Genomic DNA, 24,422 nt, shown 5'->3' with positions numbered 1-24,422 from the left:
AAGCTTGGAAGGGATGGAATGTGACGGGATGTGATGGGATGGTCCCCTGAGGCTTGTCCTCAGTTTTATAGGAAATTTGAAAACCGCAGTGAAAGGGGAAAACAATCAATGAGTTACAAGCCAGGGGTCAGATACAATTTAACAAGACCCACTGGGGGAAACCAAGAGGCAGGAGTTATAACAGAGAACCAGTGAACAACCGAGTAACCGAGAATTTTCCCGAACCGGCGGAGGCGGCTTGTACCCGGGCACTGCCCAGGGGGTGCAGCTTAGGCTTCTGAGCCGCCCATCGACCCACCCTCTGAGTCTGCCTCTTCGGGAAACTCGATCCAGGGGATGGGCTGGGATTGATTGGCATCACGCTGCCCCAGCCCCGCAGTGGGATGGGTCACAGCAAGACTGGAGGGCTTCATCCACATCAACACCTTTTGAAAGAACAGCAGCAGCCTCCACATTGCAGGCACACAATGAAGGGGCAGAGCTCTGCTGGGATAGAAAACCCATCCTGGGATTGAGTTTCCAATTCTGAACCCAGAGGCCAGGAGTGCCTGCAGCTGGGAATGCTCATTCCCTGTGTCCCCTCTTTGGAGGTGTGGTCAGACTGGCTGTTTTCCTGCCAGAACGCTGCTGCTCAACCTCCCAGACAGCGAATCCACCTGAGGAGGAATGGAGCATCTGAATGCATCGCTCACCCTGCGAGGGTGATACAGACACGGACACCTGACTTGGGCTCACAAAGTTTTATTGCCATGAGGCCCTTGTTGAGTCCTTGCCCACGGGAACAGGGCAAACCAGCACAATGTTCAGCAAGGACCAGCTCACATTTCTGCTGCCATTTAAGCTTGATTATTGTTCCTTCTTCTTTACTTCTTTCTTCCTTGCTTTATGCAAAGGAAGCCTCTGATTACCGAAGATTTTTCTATTTACATTACTAGAATAACAATTTCTGGGTATATCCATAGCAAAATTGAAAATTGAAATTAGTCACAAGGGTAAAGAAAGAGAGGTAAAAGAGCAACAAAATGAGGGCCAAGCAATAGGAAGAGGGATAATAAGGTGACAGGTGCTGTCTGATGGTACCTGCTGGCTTCTAAGCTGGAGCTGAGAAGAGGAGGAGAAACCCAACTTACTCTTCTGACAGCAGTGTAAGAGCCAGACCTGCTTTGGAGGCCAGGAGAGCTGAGCTGGGAGAACAGTGGGAGCTTTCCCCAGCAAGCCCAGGGTGGGCAGGTCCAGCATCCTGGTGTTGCCACGTCAGCACCTGCTCTGGCTTTTTGGCCATAGCTGCTGCCACCTCCTCAGAGCGCAGAGTTAATTCCTGGAGCCGCTTGTGCTGTGGTCAATCCCTGCAGGATGGGGGGGTCTGTGATGGAGAAGAGGCACTAAGGGATGATGGGGCCCGCTAAGTTAAGGGGAGCTGAGGGGGACCCTTAATTCTAGGAAAGGGGTCCCCGAACCAGAGGGGTGAGAGGCAAACCCTGTTGCCCTGCTGGCTGTCTCTCTGCTGGCTTATTTTTAAGAGCAGACTCTACCACTTTCTTTATTTCTTTTCCTATGCTTCTTAAATCTATGTTTTCCCAGAAATTGGCATTAGCAGGCTGCAGAAGAGGTTTCACTCTCTCTTCCATGATCTGCTCTACACCCTCGTTCTTCAATTCTTCAATGTGATTCCTGGCTCCTTCCTCTAATCGGCTCTGCAGCTCCTCTCTCCAATGTCCTTCTTCATTTTTACAGCAGAACCAGCAGGGGAACACGTGGCACAGGCCACAGAGAGTGACAACAGCAGTGAGAATGAACAGCCCTGACACCTGGAAGAGAAAATACTAAAGCTAATTTTCACTGGACTTTACATTCCTAAAGATGCTTTGCACTTTTTTTTTTTTTTTTTTTTAAATTAAAGCCCTTGCATTATTAAGTGCCACAGTTCTTCTTACAGAATATATTCCTTGCTCCTGCCATGGTCAGGTGATAAGTGATGGCAAGACAGAGACTCACTGGAACAAGGAATAGCAGCCTCTCTCTCTCAATCTCAGGGCATTCTCCTATTTCTTATTTTTGTAAAACTTCCTTTAAGAACCAGACACAAAACACACGTGTAAGTTTCCAGAATAACCCTGGAGCAAGGTGTTCACAGTTCAGGTTTCAGCCTCAGAAAGAACATGATGATTATGAACTCTCATTTATATAGGCTAATTAAATCCAGAAGCATGGAAAAACAACAGGAAATACAAATATTGTAAATATATCACATAAAAATCATAACTGCAACTTAACACTTCATTCTCCAGATGAAATGGTTCCCATATTGCTGTACATCCCAGATTCTTCACACACACAGATTGGTTAAACACTTACAATCCAAGCTGCCCAGGACCTTACCTGAGATTTGGTGTAGGACTCACTGGGTAATTCAGCTGCTCTGCTTTGGGTGTTGTTTCCTTCATTTCCTGAAACCACACAGTCGATGTATCTGCCATCGCACAGGAGGATCACACACCAAATCACAGGAGGTAAAAATGCCCTAAAAATGATCTGAGTCTTGCGGTAGCACGAGCACTTCCCAACACAGCGAGCCCAGGGAATGCAGGCGGGATGGGAGGTCAAGCTCAGGACAAATGTAATGAAGGCTGGACAGGAAAAGTAAGAAGCAACATACCATACCCTTAATGACTTTTCCTGAGGACATTTAAATTCCAGCTCCATTATTTCCTCTACCACAACCATAATTAAGGAATAAAGTGATATAGGCAATACATTATAATGATTTTTCCAAACATTTTGGAATTTCTCTCTGACTTCCATTCTGCTTGGTGATCGATACTGCACCAACTCAGAAGGATTCTGTACCTCTCCTCTTCTTATGCACACCTTCTATCACCACATCTGCAAAAGATTAAAGAGCCAAGAGGACATGAAAATTAAACACACACAGGAATTGGGTACAGATGCAGTAGGGGTGTAGCAGGGCATCTTGCCCCCCACAAGAGCTTATCTGTTGCTTGTTAACTGGTGAGATAACTCAAACCGGACAAGCTGTCTTGCGGTGAGTTATTTTGGCACCGTGGGGTTAACACTGGTCTGGCAGCTCCCAACTGCCAATAAAAATCTTACCGTGCAAGTGAGACCTGGAAAGATAAGCAGCAGTTCTGACTGATGGACACCTCACTTCAAAACTATAAATCTACACCAAACTGTGACAAAGTAGAAATCTTTCCCTGGAGATGTGTGGAGTTTCTGCCCTGAGCAGGGATGCCTGCTTTGTGGCTACTCCTCTGGAGGTTGAGTGAAAGGACTCCGTGTCCATTATTGTCATTTCAGTGGTAAGTTACATTTGGCTCCTAATCAATGCTACTTCTTTTGCTAGCTTTAATATAGGTACCTTGATATCATGAACTTTTTAGTATCATCTACGAGTAGTTCTTTTAGTTTTATACTGTGTAGTAAGTAACTGTGATTAAGATATTTTGTCTGTTATCTCCTATCTGTTCAGTAAATAAGTAATTTTATAAATAGACCTGAACTGCCATCCTTGGAACTTGCAGGCCAGAGTAATCTCTTATATTTAAGCTGTTGTCAAAAATCCAAGGCTAAGGCAGGGCTTGTCTGAAGCTCCCACTTGTCCTGTGACATTACTGGCATAGTCAAAGGCAGGATGGCAAACGATTTAGAGAAACAGGCCGAAGGCTTAGCAGATTCTCTGTGGAGGCACAGCTTTCCTATAGAAACTAGCGACCCTTGGCCAGTAGAGAACTGGTCTGAGTGGGGAAAAAATACAAGAGAAAACAGATGAAAAATGGGGGTCGCTGAAGGATAAGAAAGGAGAAGTTATTATTTGTCATGCACTGGAACGATGCTTAAAATCAGCTTGGAGATGGAGGGAACAGATGATAAAAGAAACTTACAAGCTGAAAAATGAAATAAAGGAAAGAAAACATGTAGAATTGTCTCTACAATACCAAAATGACAAACTGAAACAATAGTTAAAAGAATCCAAGGGAAAGAGAAAAACCTTGGAAGAAAATTAAAATCTACATTATTAAAAAACCCCAAATCTATGCATGTTAAAAAAATTCAAAAATTGATAATATCATGCAAACATTGGGAAGGTGATTTATGGGAAAGCCCTGGTGAAATTAGTGATGAAAATTCTGAATGGCATTCTGATGAAAGCACAGAACCCCCACCTCTTAAAGACAAAGAAGTTCCAGGATTTAAAAAGAGACCCATAATTAAGACTGAATTTTCCAAAGGACCCCAAGGAGGTCAGAGAAGGAACACAGTCAAAACTGCTCCCTGGCATTCTCTGCAACTGGCAAATCAACAGGAAAAATATGGAAGAATCAGAACCTGAATATCGTGGAGAGTTTGTCTCACTGGGGTGATTGGACATTATTAGATGGTGCAAAGAATTTTGGGGTTTTGGGTGCAGGGTTTTTATTACCTTAGACCTGAGCCTCCTGACGAACCCCATTCAATAACCAGCAGAACTGCATATTGGGCAGGAAGAATGAATATTATGGAGAGAGGGGAACAGCCTCAATCCCCATGCAGACAGTTGATGACATCTCTGCTGCTGTTACAAAAGCCGCCTGTGTGCAGGCAATGCACAGACACACAGAGGGAGACAGTCCAATCTCTGCAGAAATGGATATGTTAAGACCTCTTAGTTAAGAGCTCCAAGTATGCTAAAAATCATTTGGTGGGGAGAGGAGAGAAAATCAAAAGAGATGTAATGCATAATGAAGCTTTGCAAGATCCACAAGCCCTGAAGAGGCTGATCCCTACGTGGGCAGAACTCCTGCGTGATGTGGTAAACCATGCAAGGGACATGGGCAGGGAAAATCACAAAAAAGAGCCCAAATACTGAAATATGGGAAGCCCCCTGAAAGTCAAGTGAGGACTATGAAACATAGTCCCCCTGAGAGGAAAGAAACACCTAATCCACCTGAGAGCAAAGGAATGAGCTGTGGAGAACAGCCCTGGCTTTGGGGATACCCAGAGCAGCCTTAAGAAAACAATCTGACAGTGTAATAGCAGAGCTAATCAGGGAAGTTCAGAGGTGGGGTGTGGGGAAAGTGGCAACCTCAAACCCTCCACAGGAAAAACACATCTCCAATCCTATTGCACCACAACAGGAAAGAAAACCCCTAGGTGCTGGATGAACTTTGGGCCCCTCACCCAGAACATTCTTGCATATCAACAGTTTTCTGATAGCAAGGGGACCCATATCTATTTATCTCTAGGAGCAAAAAGGCAACCTTTGAAGTTTTCAATTGATATGGGAGCTGAAATTTCTTTAATTGGCCCCACGGATGCTGAAAAACTAAATTTATATTTTAGAAATTTTAAAAAAATTGTTTGACTGCTTTTAGTGGGAAAGGTTATTATCTGTTACACTGACTAAGTCCAACTATGGTTACCTGGGGAAAAGCAAATTACTTCACACATATTTGCGATTGCAGATCATGAAAAACATTTTAGGCTGTGACATCCTTAAAGGAAAAGTTTGGCAATTACTCAACGGGCATGCTTGGTCCTTCAGGCCCACAAAAACCCCACTCAGTAAAAAACCCCACACAGTAATCCTTCTGGGAAAGATAGAAAAAAGTAAAAGTGGCTCCAGTTTTACCTGCTTCTGCTGTAACTAACATTAAACAGTAGCCTATGCCTCCTGCGGCCAAATAAGGGACAAAGGAAGTAATTAAAGGTTTAGAACAGAGAGGTGTTATATTTGGGATGCATTCTGCTTACAATTCTCCTGTCTGCCCAGAGAAAAAAGCAGACGGGAGCTGGTGTTTAACAATTCATTATTGAAGGCTTAATGCAAGCATGGGACCACTCACTGCAGCCATCCCAAATATTACAAACCTCACTTCTATGCTACAGGCAGCTGCACATGAATGGATGGCAGTTTGGGATATAAAAGACATGTTTTTATGGTCCCAATTCAGGAAGAAGCTAAACCCAAATTTCCATTCACCTTGGAAGGAACACAATACACTCTCAGCCGCCTGCCCCAAGGGTATAAGCACTCACCCATCATAGCACACAATGCTTTAGCTGAACCCCTTCCACAAACAAAAACTCAGGAAGGAGTACCAATCTATCAATATATTGATGCTGTGTTGGTAGGTGAGGAGGAAAGTGCAGTAAGAACAAGAGCACTGGATATATGGAATACATTCAATGAGGAGGGGATAGAAGCATCCTCAGCTAAGTGCCAAGGGCCTTCTGAGGAGGTGAAATGCTTGGGGGATTAGCAGGCCAAGTTGTAATTCCAGATGCAACCATTACAAAATTAGATGCTGTATCTACCCCACCAGTAACAAGACGCTCCAAAAGATCAGGGTTACTTTGGGATACTGGAGTGTGGATACAATATTGCTGCTAGCAAGAATTTTTCTTGCTTCTTTCCAGTCCCATGAGATGCTTTTCTCTCTCACGGAAGATATTAGCAGAGTTCTATAAACTATGAACACCTGCAACCTTGCAGAGCTTTGTTTATGGTACAGTAGAAAAATATTTTGACAATGGATGTTTCAGGATTTTAGCCAATCACCCCAATTGGATCCTTGTCCAATTAGACTATGAAGAACGAAGTCTATAAAAGCGTTTGTAAAATAATTAAATAAATCAATCTTGCTGCACAATTCCTGCCTGCTGGATCTCTCTTCTCCTCCCTACCACTGTGGGACATTATAATACTGGAAAAATCATGTTCCTGGATTTTCTATAATAGCAAGGCCCCTGTACACATTAATGAGGAAAAACTAAAATTGGCAATGGCTTGACAGTCACAAACAGGCTTTGCAATGCTGATAGACGAGTTGAAAACTCTTGGGCCAGTTCAGCCCAGTGATCCTATTACTGGGGGTTTTGCTGATTGGGGTTTTGCTGAACATGAGACTTAACATAATGTTTCAGAAAGGCCACATGGACCCAAAAGACCATTAGGGTTCAGCTCCACAGCATTAAAAGATACTGAAAAGAGATACACTGCTTGGGAAAAGGGATTATTATCTCTGACCCACGCTCTTAAACAAGTAGAGAAAAATTCCACAGCATCAGCCTGTGAAAATCCAAGGACCTTTCAATCTGTTGGCCAGTATTAGGAAAGGCAGTGCTCTGCCAAAGGGAATTGCACAAACACCAATGCTGCACAAATGGTGTGCAAATATCTCTGGGGTTACAGATCAAATGGATGTCACTGAAGGGCCAACAAAACCTACAAAACTACAGATAGCTGTGACTCCAGACATGTCAGCTTTAAAACAGCCATATAAACCTAGTCCTATACTGGATACTCCTGCACTCACTTCAGATGCTGAAGTTGAAGATGTCTGGTTCACTGATGCCTCAGCCAAACACATTGATGGTAAATGGAAGTACAGAGCAGTTGCTCTAAACATTGAAATAGGAGTGGAAGTAGTTAGGGTTAGGGTTAGGGTTACAGTTAGGGTTACAGTTAGGGTTAGGGTTAGAAGAAGGAGTAGGAAGTGCACAGGAAGAGTTAAAAGCTGTATTGCTGGCAGTAAAGGAGTAAGCAAGGGCAGTGGATCTCGATTCTTATCTAGTCTGGGCTGGTGCCACACAGTGGTTGTGTCAGTGGGAAGCATCAAATTAGAAAGTGAATGGAAATTTGTTTTGGCAGAAGGAAAATTGAAAATGGTCGTTACAGGCTCAGTCGCAACCAATTGTCACAGAATGGGTCAAAGTTCATGCAAAGGGCCAAGCTTTACTGACTTCTTCCAACAACAAGTTGGATCTGCTGACAAAAATTAGAAAAGAGAAAAAATTAACAGTTGGAAGATCCACAACATTGGTGTTGATTAGGTAAATGGTTACATTGTGAATTGGGGCATACTGGACAAGAAGCTCTGGTTTTGCAGCACAAAACAGAGGCTGGCCGCTGACCAGGAAGATGTGTAAAGGCATTCTCACTCAGTGTCCCCAGTGCCAGCTGAGACTCAAACAAAATCATCCAGACTTGGCACTGCCTTTACATATCAAAAGTGACAGAATGGTCTGGTGCAGTTGGCAAATAGATTATATTGGGCCTCTGAAAACATCTAATGGCTACAAGTACAAACTAACAGGTGTGGAAGTGGTATCTGGACTGTTAGTTGCCATTAAAGCAGGCATGCTGGTGCCAAAGCTACTATTTCTTGACTCAGTAACTGGTTTTCCAGTCTCCCTGTGCCAGACTCTACACGGAGTGACAATGGATCACGCACTTCAACGGTGTGATGGTACAAGATTGGGCCAAAAGGGAAGGTATTAAATGGGTTTTCCATACACCTTATTATCCCAAATCCAACGGGATTGTAGAGTGTGCCAATGGTTTGCTAAAGCGCTACCTTAGGCCACACAAATCTGGATGGGATAAAAGGTTGCTCTCTTTGTTAGATAAATAACCACCATGGACCAATGGGGAGTCCAGTTTCATAAACTTTCTTCAGCCCTATGTTTTTTAAAACAGCTCAAAATGATGAAATTGAAGCTTTTCAGGACAACTTAAGGGTGGGCCAACCAGCCATGGTGAAGTTACCCCAAACTGGGATTGTACCTATGACTGATGGACAATTGAGGACTGATGGCCTGGGTGCTATTGATTCTAATGGCCACCAACACACAATCAGTTCCCGATGGATATTCCCCACATTCTAAACTGCTCTTCTCTTTGTACAAGGTTGTTTTATGTTCTCAGCAGAACGGAAGTTTCTCAAAGAAGCCTCGCAAACTGCTCTTACGCTGCCCTGTGTGGCAGTGTTGAGAACAGTGCTGTGTCTGCAAGTGGAGGCCAGAAACCTTCAGTAACTCTAGAAAAAAACACCTGTATCATGATGCTATGATGATTTTTGCCTTTTCTTTTATACCCCTGTTATACTTTTTTACAACTTCTGTATTCTTAGTGCTTTTTGCCTACATTTTTGGACTTGTCTGTCAAGCTGAGAGTAAACATTTTAGAAGCTTCGTAGCTAGGGATCAGTGTGCCCCAGATCCCAAGGTTCTCTCCAGAACACATTCTATAAACTAAGATAGAACCATCCAGGAGAAGGCTCCTTGGGGAGGGGGGCTCACTCGAGCCTCTCATTGGGAATCTTTGATAGATATGCTAATTAGTAACACCTATAATGTTATACCCGATCTTTTGGGGGTGTGCATTGCAGTGTGCATTGAGGTGCATTCGACCTGGATGTGTGCACCTAAGGATCCTTAAAATAAATACCAAAGTAAAATCCCTTTTCCCCTTCTAACCATGTTTGAGTCTTGATTTTAAGACCAGGAAAAGGCATAAGTTGCTGGTGACCACAAAGGGACCCTGAAGACCTTGAAACTTGAAGTCTTGGGTTGAAACACATCTTGCTTTGCCCCTCTCTCTGCTGGCGAACTACAGAGGGGCTGGAGTGATGATCCAGGACTGTGACCAGGACTTTAGGACCCAGCACAGAAAGGCAGAAGCACAGAAAGAAAGGTGAGTTAAAGAGGGGACTGATGTTGTGCTAGCACTAGAGAAGGAGATCTCTGAGGGAGGTGGAAAGGCTGGGGTTTGAAAGTGTGGGCAGAGAAGTCCGCAACTTCATGATTCATGCATCAATCATTGCATGAATTCTGTTGGTTTAGTTCCTCTGATAGTCTTGGATGTTCAAGTATATCCTTACCAGACAGAAAACTGAGTGTACATCTGGATGTGAGATGAGGAGTCACTCAAGCAGCAGTGGGAAGGACTGTTGATTACCTACACAGCTGTGATGGCTCCTGATGGAGATTCCTGGGCTCTTATAAAGGAATAAAGCCAGTTCCAGACACAGAGGGACTATACTGGACAGCACAGTAACTAATGAATCTGCTGTAGCTAAGGCTGCAACAGAATCAGAAACTCTGAAATAGCATGATAAAATAATTAGTGGTTTATCGTTTTATGTTTGCAGAAAAATGTTTTTAATATTACAGCATGATTATTTACACTGGATTACTCAGCCATCCCAACAAGACCTTACAACTACAATTAGAAAAGAAAGAAAAGAGAGCAATGTCTTTTTTCCTAAGGATCACTCTAATAAAACACATGTAGAACAAACAGTACCTGACCCTTGGAAAAGAAATTCACACCTAAAGCTAATGCCAGCTGTGACACTGGTAACAAACCTCAGTAATTGCTGGATTGATAAAAGGACAGGTGTCCCACGGGCTGCTGGGAGTGGGGAGGTGATGTGTTGGGTCATATGAGAGGGCATCAGCTGGGGGACAGTGACCATTCAGAGAGCTCTTTTCCCTCTGTAAGAGCTTCCCCCCTTCCCCACCCAGCCCAGAAAGTCTCCAACCTGCAATGCTGAGCTTGGTGGATGTATCAGTGCTCCAGTCCCTGGATATCACAGTGCAACTGTACATTCCTTCATCTGCTGGCTGGACATTCTTCAGTGTCAGGGACACGTTCCCAGTGGCAAATCCATCTCCTGGCACTGATGTTCGCCTGAGGTATTTCTGCATTGGTTCATCCCCAAACTGCCCATGTGTGTAGATGTCCTCTATATATAGCCGCAAACTGGAATCCCCCAGAAAGGAGCAGAACAGCTCCTGGAAGCGTTACCTGAGACAGGGATGGCCAGAAGCAGGGCCAGAGCCAACAGGAGCCATCTCCTCTGCTCCATCCCTGCAGTCCCCGGGGTGGGATGATCCCGCAGCTGACCCGGAACAGGCACAGAAGGGAAGTGAGCAAAGAAGGGAAATCCTGTTCCAAACCCCCCTGATCTCTCTCACCTGGCACCTGGCACCAGCTGTGACTTCTAAAGGTGCAACAGTCTCAGACAGTTGAGTTCAGACCTCAAGAAAACTTGTGCCTTTCCAGAGATCTCAGTTACCCCTGCAGATAGAGGGAGCTTCTCTCAGTCCAACGTGCTCCCAGGATGTTGTGACAGGGGATGCAAGAGAGGAAAATTCAACCCAGCCCCACTACCTGCTCCTAAATTTGATGGACATGTTAATTAACACACCAGCTTCAATCTCTGGTTTAGACTGCTCAAGTTTCTCTCTCCATGCTCTGAGAAGGGGGAAAAGGAGGAAGAAACCGTTTCCCCCCCTTCCCATGCCTACGAGGTGGGGAAATCCATGGCACTTGCTATCCTGACGTTACAGCTCCCTGGGAACCATCAGGCTGCAGAGTGACAGTGCATCAGCTCAGCACAAACCTGAAACCATTTAGGGAGCTGCAGCAGGGTCAGCTTTGCTCCACTGCACTAAAGATCCTGCCCTTCTCTGGCTCTCTCTGTGGACTAAACAAATTTCCTGTCATCCAAGGAGGGCCCAAAAGAATCCTCACTGTTTAATGTGATCAATTACTTCTGAGACCAAAACCACATTCCCAAACAAGCAGAAGGCTTTTCAAAAGAAGACACGTGAAACTAACCCTAAAAACCTCAAAACAACAGTAACCAAACACACAAAGGCAGAGTTCCTTTGTCCCCCGAGGCTTCATGTTCAGCACTGCTAAACAGACTCACTGGGACAGAGTTTAACTGAGGGCAAGAATTGGTCTGGTTACACTAGAAAGGGAGAAAATGGAGTTGGGTTGACATTGACTCTGCAACACCTGTGAGATCTGCAAAGATCACTGAACTCCCTGGAATCATGAGATGAATGATTTAATTGATAAACAAAGATGATGCATGATGACATGAGGTTTGGTGCTTAGGAAGTGACAACTTTAATCTTTCAAGGTACTAACCGGGAAATTTTTAAGCTTATTCACATTTCTGCAGGGGCTGCTGACCTCTGGGTGCTCTGGGAGTTATCATCATCCTGAGCTACCATAAAATCAAGGCAGTTTCACACTGTTGCAGCTTGCAACAGGAAAGAGTTCCAAGTGGCCAGACTTGGGACCAGCCTTGCTTGCTGGGAAGGAAGTTCCAGCATTATCATCAGCCCTGCTTTGCCTCAAGGCAGAGGGGGAATTCCACCCTTCTCTCCTGCTCTGCAGCCTCCCCTTCCAAGCTGTACCAGGACAGCACAGCCAGCTCTGGACACCAAAGGCAGCAGAACCATCCTTGGGGAAACAAATACCAGACCCAGAGGGCCAGTCCATAGCTCAGCTTTTCCCCCAAATGACCATTCCCTGTCACTTTCAGTGCCTCTCTGAGCCCCCCTGGAAACACCTGTGCTGCTGATGCTCCCAGTTCTTGCCACCTTTGCCTGAGGAGATGGGGGGCATGGGGGATGGGAAGAGCTTGCTGGTCCCTGTGTGCACAACTGGGGTGAAGGGAAGAGATTGGTTCCTTTCCACCCCGACAGCAGCAGCACATTCACCACTTGTTCAGGAGAGAAAGAAACATCAGAGAGCTGCTTACCTGCCTCGGTCAGCAAAGGTGAGCACTGACATGGGACAGGTATTTTTCCTCTTTCCACCTGCAGAAGGGAAGGAAAATGAACAGAAGAATCAGGTTCTGAAGTTCAATCACAGTGTTTCTCTAAGTGCCCAAAAAGTCACCTTGATTCCTGAAGGTTGTAGAGGAATTCCTTGTGGAGCGGGGGTATAGGATACCCCAGGAGAGCTTGGGCATCCCAGGGCTGTTGCAGAAGTACCCCTGACAGGGCCTCAGGCTGAAAACAGGCTTGCAAGGCACGTGCTAGCCAGCAGCCTTGAACAGCCTTGGGAAAAGGTATACACTGGTCAGCTCCCCCGCTGCTTAGAGGCTTTCTTACGGGAAAGGGGCGTGAACTTTGAATAAGTATAACTTGGTGGAGGTAAAGAATAAAACTGGAGCACGATGCTCAAATCGTATCGGTGTTCGTGTCGTGTCTCAGGCTGGCTCTCCTGCACCCGGGACACCCCCCTGCTAAAGAAGGTCACGTGTCTCTGTTGGCATTGTAGGCAATTGGGTATAAATAGATCTCTGATGGCACTGAGAAGTTTAGGATAAGCAGAGATCCTGCTCCATGCCCATAAAATGTGTGAGCCTTATTTCAAAGTTAAACCTGGATTTTACCTGTTGTGAGGTAAGAATGATCTTCAGGTCTTCAATCTATGAATCAAAGATGAACTGAAATGTTCTTATTGACTTTGAACAGAGAATTTGAAATGAAGAATTAAACAGTGAGGATTAACTCCGGGTGTGGCTCTGCCTGAAGATCACAGACTCTGTAAGACTGATGTTTTCCTGACAGGTTACATAGGTAATGAAGGCAGGGTTTCCCTGGGAGTTGACAAATAACCCTTCAGAGCAATCAGCTTGAAATGGGAGTAATTCTGCTTATGGAACATCTATGTCACATCTATGAACTGAAGAGCTCTTGGATTCCCTCTGCACTTTCCTCTTGGTGTCATATTTCCCAGCTGTTTCTTCCTTCAAAGACTGTGCCAGAAGTATTTCTTGCTGCCCTAGGAATTACGTGCTGTTTGGAAAGGTCTCTAACTAATCTGATATCATTCTACGATGAAGCCTGCCTTGTGCATGACAGAGATGCTCTAGATGAAGCTTTCCTTCAAGGGAGCTCTTGTGCTTTATGGCACAGTTGCCTCAATTCCAGGAAACACACACAGTTTAGACTGAAAAGTGTTGGCTAACAAGCCCTCACACTGGTATCAAAATCATCCAGAAAAGAAACTTTCTAACACAATTTGAAGCATTAGAAAGCAGGAATTCTTTACCTGTGCAAGATACACAGAGGATCTCTCCTTATTCTGTGTGTGAGGTGAGACTTTACAATAAGGTACTTATCCATCATAACCATACATATTCATTACAATGTGCCTCCTATCTATTACATAAACATCACTTTCTAGAACTAATTGCCATGCATCCACCTCATACTTTCATGTCCTTTTATGCTCCTGGAGGGTCATCTAAAGGGGTCTCTGATGATTGTATTCACTGAATGCTTCAATAGTAAAGGTAAACTTTTTCTTTGTGCATGCTCTGTTGCCTCTTGTTACATAACTTGCCCAAAAAACACTGTAGTCCTTTTTATCTGTTTCTATCTGTTTCTGGCTCCAGATAAATTTACCATCCTGTGTGCATACTTTAAATCCTTTTTCTTTCTTGACAGCTTGTCTTTAAGCTCTATCCAGCACCTTCAGGGGAACTGAAAATTTCTATTCTCTAACCTATTTATCAAGTCCTCCCTTTTCTTGAGACTGTCTTAGTACTCCGTTTTCCAGTGCAAAGTGTTAGAACAGCTCTAACATTGAATACAAGAAAGTGCACACGTTACAATGGTTACAGTGAGCCCACAAATGCATTTCATAGCAGTGTCAAATTTGGTAGACCTAAAATAAGCCAATCCCATCAAGAAGAATTTTCTTCTTTCTGCCACTCTTCTACTGCTCTTTCTATTGATTCCTGTCTGTTGGACTTCCAGCCCATCACTAATAAAATGCAGCATTCCTGTCCTATAATAGCATACCTTCCTCCTTGGCTAGCCAGCAGATGATCTAAGGCCATGGGATTCTGCAGAGCCCCATTCCTCCCAACATTATTTGAGAACATATCCAGAAATTAGTTACATTTAATATTCTACCTACTTTGATCTTTAAATTTTCATAAGAATTTTCATGACTGATTCCTTGGTGAAACTCTAAAACTGTTTTTTTGCCAACAGAGACTTCAGTTAAATATCAAGACACTACTTATACTACAGATGTAAGTAATATTTTAGTCACAACATTATTCATTCTTATTTGGGCTGGGGACCACAATTCAGTTGTCTACAGAGCTGACACTTTTTCTTTAATTCTAGAATAACACGCTCAAGGTCCTTTGCTGTTCAGCTTTACCGCAGGGTCTGTGATTAACAATACTTGGTAGGGTCCTTCCCACTTTGGTTGGAGAGGTGCCAGGTACCCAGTCCTTGAGGTACCCCCAGCCTCCTGGTTGGAATTCTGGTGCTGCTGTGTCCAGTCCTATCACTCTGGTGATGACAACTGCCCGTCATAAATCCTGCAATGTTTTGCCTAAAGACATGAGGAACTTCTTGAGGTCTGCCCCACCTTTAACATGCACATCCCCTTGGATGTGTGGGGTTTGATAGAGTTGCCCATAGAAGAGCTTAATCTTCCTGTGCCCCTGGGTTGGATCCTAATTCTCAACAAAGCAATTGGGAGCTCTTGTACCCAAGTCAGTGAGGTTCCTTGACAGTTTACTGAGTTGCAGCTTAATAGTACAAATCATCCTCTCTACCCTTCTGCTGGCTTATGGCCGGTATGGAGTGTGTAAATCCCACGGAGTTTCCAAGGCCTTGCTGACCTGTTCTACTATTCTTGCTATAAAATGAGGCCCCCTATCTGATGGCATTCCTAGAGGAACTTCAAAGTGCGGAATTTGATTTAGCAATATTTTCACTACTTCTTTTGCCATATTGGTGCAACAGGGAAACACTTCAGGGTATCCAGAAAATGCATTCACTAAGACTAAAAGATATTTATAGCTCACCTTACATGGCAGTTCTGTAAAGCCAATTTGCCAGTAATCTCCTGGGGAATTACCAGATTTGATAGCCCCTATCACCATTTTATTTTCTTGGAAACTATTTCTTGTGCAGTAACAATGACTGCCCATCCATAGGGGAGAAATTTAGAATATAATGCTTCAATTAACTGGCAATCTTTTGCACTCTATTCTGGCCTAATATCTGATAGGCTAATCTCCCATTGCTACAGATGCCTTTTTCTGCAGCCTCTTTAGCTGCTCTATTGGCCAAGTAATTTCCACATTTTGGCCCTATTTGATTTGTCTGGTGTACTCTACAGTGAATTATTGCAACTTTAGCTGGTTTTTGTACTGCTTCCACTAAGTGTAATATTTGTGTCCCATGTTTGATCAACGTTCCTCGTGCTTATAACAAATCTCTCTCTCCCATGCCCTGTGGCATGCTCTACACCAAAAGCATACTCAGAATCCATCCAGATGTTTACTTTCTCAGTTCCAATGCCTGTGTTGGAGCAACCAGTTCAGCCTTCTGTGCTGAAATATCTGGCATTGGAGCCTTAGATTCAGTTACCTCGCTCAGGGTAGTCACCACGTACCCTGATATGCATTTCCCATTGCAAACAAAGGTACTTCTGTCCATGTATAATTCCCCATATGGGTTCTCTGTCGGGCTGTTCTTTAAATCCAGGGCTGGAATAAACTTCTTTGATTGTTTATAAGCAATCATGTTCTGGAGTACTTTCTACTTTGGTGGTTGACAGAAAAAAAGCAGGATTAACAATAGAAGTGGTTTTGGGGGTCCACAAGTACCACTTGGTACTCGAACATTCATCTGGGAGCAGCCAGTGGCCCCCCTTCTGTTCCAAGCCCGTCTGTACCACACACGGTACACAGCGTTTGTCCCAGAGTCAATTTAGGAGCTTCCTGAATCAACAGCACCATATCTGTGACTGCTTGCAGAGAGCTGGGCCATCCTTGGCACAAATGAATAATTCAAAAGATCTCATGGGATCTGGCAAGCCCAAAGACAAACCCATGTTTGAATGCAGCCCAAGTACCATCTGTCCATATAATAAAATCTTTATGTGCAGTTTTCAGAAGTCCATTACAGGTTGGACCTGTAATTACTGGATCCACTACCTGACCATTCCAAGAAAGGCACACAATTCTCTTCCAGTTTGTGGCTTGTCTGTAGTTTCCTTTGACCTTGTAGAATTTCTAAACCCAGAAAGATCATCACTTGGGCCTTCTTCCTCGATCCTCTGTATACATTTAATGCTAAAAACGCTAACAATTCAATGGTTAGGTCTTGGCACTGTTATTTAGTTTTGGTGGCTATCAGGATATCAACATATTGTAATACAGCCCCTTAGGGATGAAAGGTCTTCCATTCTTCTAATTCCTTTGCCAGTTGTTTGCCAAAAAATTGTGGGGCTATTTTTAGATACTTGTGGTAATACAGTTGTGTCTGTGGATTTTCCCACTCAAATGTGAGTAGTTCCTGGCTGTCACAGAAAAAAGCATCTTTTAAATCTATTGCAGTGAACCATTCTGAATTTTCTTTTAGCATGATTAAGAGTGTATATGGGTTAGTTATCATACTATTTTATTAATTGCTCTTAAGTCTTGGACTAACTTACTAACTGACATTAGCCTTTGTGACTCGCAAAATTGGAATATTATATTGTCATAGGCTAGCAAGCTGAGTCTCGGAAGTGATGTTCTTCTTACAGCTTCCTCTATGACCTGACAGAACCTATCAGCTGGCCAGTTTGAATATGGACAATTCTCTAATCCACTTAAAGTTGTGACTGCCTCTGTGATCCACATTTAAGAATAGACAAACTCCCCCCCAAGCTCGCTCTCGTTTCCGGTGCTGGGACAGGTGGCTGTGGGCCCCGTGTGGGGGCCAGCGGGCCCGGCCAGGCCCTGCTCGGGCCACGCCAGGCCGGGCCACGGCCATCCTGAAGCCATGGACCTGTTCCAACCGTGGAACCGCCCCCACTGCCTTGCCGTGGGCAGCCAGAGCGGCTTGGCTCTCCCCCCTCTCCACTGCGATAAGAAAAATTCAACATTCCAGCTGCAAAGCTGCAAGGCCGAGGTGAGATTAACCCTTTTATTGCTGTGAAGAGCTGAAAACCTGAGGAGAGAGAGGAGATGCTTAAAGCTGAAATTCTGTTGTGAAGCTATGATATATCAGAGTATCCCGTTGTAATTCCATGAAGATATGGGGGGTGGAGTGTTCAACTCGTAACCAAAAGCACCTGCGCTGAGATAGGCAGATGCTGACGCAGCTGTAATTTCATGAGAAGTTTGGACAGGGAGAGATGGACCAGATGAGGACTTTTGCTCCAAATGGGAAAGGAGAAACCTCAGTCCCTAGAGATGCTCCCAGAGATAGTCCTAATGATGAAGATGATGAAGACCCTTTGCTCCCAGGGAAGGAGAAGGGCCTCTGTTCTTGTTTCTGAACAGCTCAACCTTAAAATTGTACCCCAAAAAACCTTCAAGAGTGGACCCTCGAAAGCAGTTGTGGGAAAAGCTGCAAGTCGGGGGAAGGGACTCGCATGCGAGCAGAGAGGCTCCTCTTCCTAAATGGACTAAACAAGGTTATTATGGAAGTGGTAACAGACTGAACATCTTAAGGGTTGTCTTTTTACATTGTCAGTGGGAGAAGGGAGGAAGGTGGGGGGAGGAGGAGAGTTCTGAAGGTGTGGTATAATTTTTTTTCCCTCTGTTAGGTCTGTTAATAAACTTCTTTATATTCTTTCAAGTTTGGTGCCTGCTTTGCATTTCTCCTAATTCTTATCTCACAGAAGATAAGCAGTAATGAGTATTTTGGGCCAAACCACTACACTAAATTGGTGTTTCTGCCTGGTTATGAACCGAACCCGCTACATATACCTGGATTCAAATTCTACCAATAACTGGTACCTTAAAAACTTAAGAATAGGTAATAAGCCTTTTCAGCTTTCCAGTTTTGAAAGGTATTGTTTTTGTCTTACTGGGCCTGTGTCTGATTTTAGTTTGATTCTTACACATTCTGCTCTTTTTGATCTTCCAGGGCTCTCGCTGGCCCACACAATGGGGATTACTGCATCCTTAATTTATTTTTTTTTAATAGGTTCAGATTGGCAAATCAGTTCCTGTCACATAAGAATTGAAGCTTCCACATATTTAGACTTGGGGATTTTAATTTGAATGTCCCCTTCCTGACACTTGATCTCTGCATTCAATTTTTCCAATAAGTTTCCTCCTAATAATGGTTTTGGAGAGTTAGGCAGGTACAAAAATTTATGAGTAATCCATAATTTTCCCTGTTTGAATTTTATTGGTTTGAAAAAGGAGAGCATTTCATGAGTCCTGGTGGCACCAACAATTGTGACAGAGTCATCATATAACTTCCCTTGCAGGGTATTTAATACTGAATAACCAGCTCCTGTGTCTACCAAAAATTCTAGTTTTTAGTTTCCCAGCGTGGTTGTAACCAGAGGCTCTGCTGAGGAAGAAACCTCTGGTTCCCTTCACAAGTCCTCCGCTATTGCCATGAGAGGGTTCAGAGAAGTCCTGGATTTTAGCTGAGGACACTCTCGCTTCCAGTGTCCATCTTTTTTGCAATGTATGCATTGATTTGTTCCCAGTCTTCCTAATGAAGGCTGAGGAACCTAACCCCTTTTCCCGTAACAAGACTCCCCACCGCATCTCCCTGGGGTTAAGAATCTTTTGCTGATTCCTTCTATAACTGCCACGACTTTACTGCCCATGCAATGTCAAGCAGCTTCCCTGTATCAAAAGTGTCTGTCCCCTGGATTTTCTGTAGTTTCATTCTAATATCATCTCAGGACCATCTTACAAAAATAGGGGCTGGGTTATTTTTACCTTCTTCCATCTCTGGGTTTATATTAGTGTATTTCCAAGCAGTATCTTTGAGATGGTTCATAAATTCTGTAAGAGTTTCCTTAAAATCCTGTCTTACCTCAAAAAACATAAACATATTTATAGCTTTTGGAATCACTTGTCTAATCCCATATAAAACCCACTGTTGATATCTTGTCAATCTTTCTCTCTGTACAGGTATATTTGGGTCCCATCCAGGATGTGCCAAAGGGAGTTGTAGTTCCAGATTTCTGGGAAGGGTTCCAGCCAGGGTTTGTTCTTCGACAAATCTTTCACCTGTCTTAAGAACCATCTCCCTGTTATTTTATCAAGTAACATTTCCAACATAGTGTCTGTATCCTTCCTATCAGGGTCTTCAGTTTTAATCATAATTTCTAGGGCTTTAGCCATCATCCCTGTTAAGTCCCAGCTATCAGTTTCCAATTATTCAGATCTGTAATTGTAAACAGGACTTGTACTGTTATTGGTCCCTCAGCCCCTGCTGCCTGTCAAAGAGGAGCTATTATTAAATCATTTTGCTTTCCCCACATCCTTCCTGCTGCAGGGCTAAAGCCTTCTCCACCCTCAAGTCTTCTGCCTGAGTTTTCTCTTATCTTTATGCCTCTATCTACACCTCCACCTGGCCTTCCTGGTCCTCTATACACTGGACTTGCAGATAAATTTAAATCTTCTTCTTCTTGGTTGTCTAAATGTTTAGAGCACTTGTCCCATGCTACACATAGAATAGCAATGCTTAATATTTTCTCCTTATTTTCCTTCTTCAAAGCCAAAACAAAGCAATCAAAGGTGCTACGTTAATGCCACAATCCTGCTGCCATGCAGGGTGGTTTCTCTAAAAAAAAAAATCAGCATACATAACATCATCCTATTTTTTGTTCTCAATGCAAGAATAGCATTAGTTGTAACAGTGTTATAGTCTAAGGTACCATTTGGTGCCCACTTTTCTTCCACTTCTAATTTATTCAAAGGCTACTATTGATTACAATATTTAATTAAATTCTCCCTGAAAGCTGTTCCACTGGGGGGTCCACCAACCTTCCTTCAGTATTTCAATATACATCCAAGTGGTGCTTTTTCAAAATACCATCCCTGAGGGTCCCTTAAGATTGACCCAAACCTATAATGACAATATATTATTTCATTCCAAAAAAACCCGAGTTCCAAAATACAAGATAACCAGGTTCCAAAATACCAAAAAACCCAGTTCCAAACTACCAGAATAATCTAGTTTTAAAATACCAGAAAACTAAGTTCCAAAGTATGAGAAAACCAGGTTCCAAAACACCAAAATAATCCAGTTTCAAAATAAATACCAGAATACCAAGTTCCAAAACATCAAAATAACCTAGTTTCAAAATATCAAATTCCAAAATATCAAATTCCAGATGTCTTTCGGGGACAGGATTCCCAAAAGAATGCCTTATTATCAAAATGGGATCTTGCCTGTGTCCCAAATGAATCAAGGAGGATCTGTGGGCCTCTCCAGGAAAGTCCCAGTGTTGGCATGGAAAATCCAGAGACCTCCCTTGCCTCCACAGGAGATCAAGCAGGTGTCCCACCTGGGTTTGCCAGGAATGATACCGAAATTGGCCAGAATAAATTTGCTAACACAATTTGAAGCATTAGGAAGCAGGAATTCTTTATCTGTGCAGGACACATGAGAAATGTATTTCCTTACTGTGGTGAGACTTTTGTGATGGACTGACTAATTTTAGAATAAGAATGCCTCAACATTATTTGGATTTTATTTTGAACTATTGGTTATAAATCTGTTTTTTCTAACATTAATGGAAAGTACTGGAAAAGCCGCATGTTCTTGGCGTACCAAGTGCAGTGCTTGGCAGCATGTGACAGCGTGTGCACAGAGAAAGGCTCTGTCTCTGGGGAAAATTTCTCCCGGCAGCTTATCAGGGTGAAGAAAGCCTCTGTCACTAGGGAGACTCTCCACGCGACCAAATAATCTTCCTCGGACAGTCGGACCATGGGAGAGGCTACACAGTGTATGAGCAACAGCTTCCAAGCGCTGACAGAGCCTCACTCATGGCCCCAGCCTTTGCTCTGTCTCTTGCCCAGTGTTCACCAGGCCTCCTTGCCCAGCCTTTACTGTCATCCTGCTCTGCTGCACTGTCCCTGCCACAGCCTCCACTGTCCTGATCCTGCCCTCAGATCCTCCTCACTGCTGTCTCAATCCTGCCCTCAGCTGCCACTGTCCCAATCCTGCCCTCAGCCACCACTGTCCCGATCCTGCCTGCAGCCCTTGCTCCCTGCCACCTTTCCTGCCACTGCTGTGTCTCCTGCCTGAGCCTGACATCGCTTACTGAGCATCTTGCTGTCCATCAACTGCAGAGTCATGCTCTGTTAAGTCTGGGACAGGACAACTTTACAACAGGGTTTTTATCCTTCATAATCAAACATTCATTAAAATGGGCTTTTTATCTAATACATAAACATCACTTTCCTAGAACTAATTTGCATGGCTCTGCCTCCTACTGGAAATCCTTTTATATTCCTGGAGGTCATCTAAAGGAGTCTCTGGTGGTCAAAATCACTGAATGTTTCAATGTTAAATGTGATCTTTCCTTGAACTTTTTCTTTGCCCATGTGCTGTTGCTTCATATTACATGACTTGCTAAAAACACACTGTAGTTCTCTTTATCTGTTTCTCCACTGGTTCCAGCTGTGTTCATCATCATCAGTGCATACTTTATATTATTTTATCTTTTTTGCTAGTTAGTCTTTAAACTCTATCCAGCAGCTTCAGGGGAGCTGAAAATTTCTCTTCTCTATGTTATTTATAAACACTTTACAATACACTTCTCAAAACAAGCCCTCAATTTTTACAGTACACTTCAATCAGCTCCTAGGTCCCACAGAAAACTTCTCAAAGGCTCTGGCTCATTAGCCACAACACACTTCCACAAGTTCCCACTCCCATAGCAAACTCTGGTACAGAGTATGGGGTAGAATATGACAGCCACGTTCTGCCCAGACAAAGCAAGGGAGGAGAGAGATGAAGGAGGAAAAGAGAGAAAGAGAACAAAGAGTATCACCTGTCCTTAGATCCCACGTTGGTCCTGCTGCGTGGATAGTCCAGAGCTGGGAATAACAAAAGGGGTGAGCGAGAGGGAAAATAAAAAAAAAGGAGAGAAACACACAGGTCTGCTTTCCTTTGTGGTTGAACTGTTGAAGCTGCATACTTTCACTATCGTTTCTTTGAGCCCTCTTACAAGAATTGAGTCACGAGGGGAAAGGGAGTTGACATATCCTGAGTCTCAAAGTGGAAAGGAAGCGGGGGTCAGAACATGCTGCTCCACCTCCATTTCCTGTTATTGTTTCTTCTCCCACGATATTGCCAATATCCACTGTGAACCAGGAGGGAGGAAAGACTCTGGTCCTTCCCCGTTCACACAGAATGGCTTTTCCCTTGGAACAGAGAAATGAAGGGCTGGGCTCTGGTCACAGACCTTTAGCAGTGCCCTGATGGTCAGTCCCTGCCCTGAGAGAGCCTCCTCTGCTCTCACAGTTGGCAGAACTGCACCCATGAGGAGAACACCAGCCCTGCAAAGCGCAGCTCTGTCAGTGAGACAGGCCCGTACAGCTGTGGTGAATGTGCACAGCCCCAGAACCTCCTCCCTGAGGACACTTTGCTGTCAGGGGGGGAGATCAGAGCAGGTTGGTCAGTGCTGGCCTGAGCAGCCACAGGGGTCCAGCAGCCCTCTCCAGCCTCCCCCAAAGTGGTGCCCTGGTTTGGCCTGATGGCTGCACGTCCCCCAAAGTGGCACAGCTGGAACAGCCCAAGGGCTCTCTCAGTCCCTCCCATGTGACTCCAGAGCTCCCACACTGAGCAGCAGGGACACAAGGGCAGCTCAGAGTGTGGGACAAGGAAAAAATCCAGTGAGACATGCTTCATCTCCTCCACACAGGAACCACCAGGAGCTGTCAGCCTGGGCCAAGGAGATGTATTCACAGCTTCTGCAGCTGCCATTCCCTTGCATTCACCCTTCCTGCCTGTTTGCACCCCATGTTTCACTTCATTAAATTGATAGTCAAATAGGAAATGATGTTTTTTCTTGAGGTCCCAAGTGCTTGGGATGTTGTGCTGACTTTCACCTCCTGTGACCTGTGGTACACATGTAAAATGCTGATCAAGTGGGATCCAAATCCTTTCCTGCTCAGATTGACTTGGGCACCCCTGTATCCAATTTCTCTGAAAGGTGATTGCAGGTTTTTACATCTCTCCTGTCCTTTGCATGCACTTACCTGGGGCTTTTTGATATCTGAGATAGCCTTACTGGAAGTGCCTTACTTCCAAAACCATATCATTTGCTTCCCTTGGGGTACCTGTTCCTCCCTTGACGTTCCTGTTTACCTTTGAGCATAAATCAGTAGTTGCTATTTCTCTGCAGCACAAATACAAGTACCCTTCTTCATGCCAGGAATCAACCCTACTTTGGCCAAGCCCAACACAGACACAAGTGACAGTGCTGGCAATAAAGCCCCCCAGAGCATCTCCTTGGGAGATTATTTGGATTTTTCCTTGTCCTTATCTCTAGTAAGGCTATCTCAGATATTAAAAAGCCCCATTATAGGAGAAAGGTTCACGAAGGATGTCTGGACTTCAGGCGGCTCTCTTGAAAGCTGTTTCTTGCATAGGCGAAGTTACAGCAGTTCAGGGAGTGGGTATCCAGAGCCAGCCCTACAGCTGCCAGCTCCAACTGTGGGCATACCTGAAGCCACTTGCTGTTCAAGTTACAAAGCATTTTATACTTTTCTTTGCAGAGTATCTTAACACATAACAACCAATAGGCACCACACACAATACCTTTACATTTGCCTATAGCCTATCATAGCTACTACCATCACCATGTTATAGTCATTATTATCCAATCACAAGAATAAGTAAGTTACAATTTAAGCTTACAATGGAAAATTCTCAGACCTCTCTTATTCTTCCTACATCAACATTTCTTGTTTGCCTGCCACATCTCTCTTTTTGGTAAAGACACGTTTTCTATTTACTTATGCTCTTCTTGAGACTTACTTACTTGGTGAAAAACATGTCTTTGTTTGCAGTCACATACCTTTGTCCTACTCCTAAAAATC

At 44.1% G+C, this 24,422-nt stretch overlaps 2 long non-coding RNA genes across 4 annotated transcripts; one reads left to right on the top strand and one right to left on the bottom strand.

Moving 5' to 3' along the window:
• Positions 1-725: 725 nt before the first annotated feature.
• Positions 726-22,554, bottom strand: LOC125318979. 3 transcript variants are annotated; one of them, XR_007200555.1, is made up of 5 exons: positions 22,370-22,554; positions 12,984-13,055; positions 12,345-12,402; positions 2,380-2,883; positions 726-1,808 (listed from the first exon to the last, which is right to left on the bottom strand). It is a non-coding gene; the product is annotated as an uncharacterized LOC125318979 (long non-coding RNA). The 3 variants fall into 3 exon arrangements; XR_007200553.1 differs by lacking the exon at positions 22,370-22,554 and having other exon boundaries at positions 12,984-13,072; XR_007200554.1 differs by lacking the exons at positions 12,345-12,402; positions 12,984-13,055; positions 22,370-22,554 and adding an exon at positions 9,663-9,780.
• On the top strand, positions 3,076-13,146 carry LOC125318981. The gene is made up of 3 exons (XR_007200557.1): positions 3,076-3,320; positions 9,282-9,475; positions 13,066-13,146. It is a non-coding gene; the product is annotated as an uncharacterized LOC125318981 (long non-coding RNA).
• Positions 22,555-24,422: the final 1,868 nt, after the last annotated feature.

This window comes from Corvus hawaiiensis, chromosome 33, assembly GCF_020740725.1.
Source record: "Corvus hawaiiensis isolate bCorHaw1 chromosome 33, bCorHaw1.pri.cur, whole genome shotgun sequence".
Classification (NCBI taxonomy): Eukaryota; Metazoa; Chordata; class Aves; order Passeriformes; family Corvidae; genus Corvus; species Corvus hawaiiensis.
This window is presented reverse-complemented; position numbering and strand designations above follow the sequence as displayed.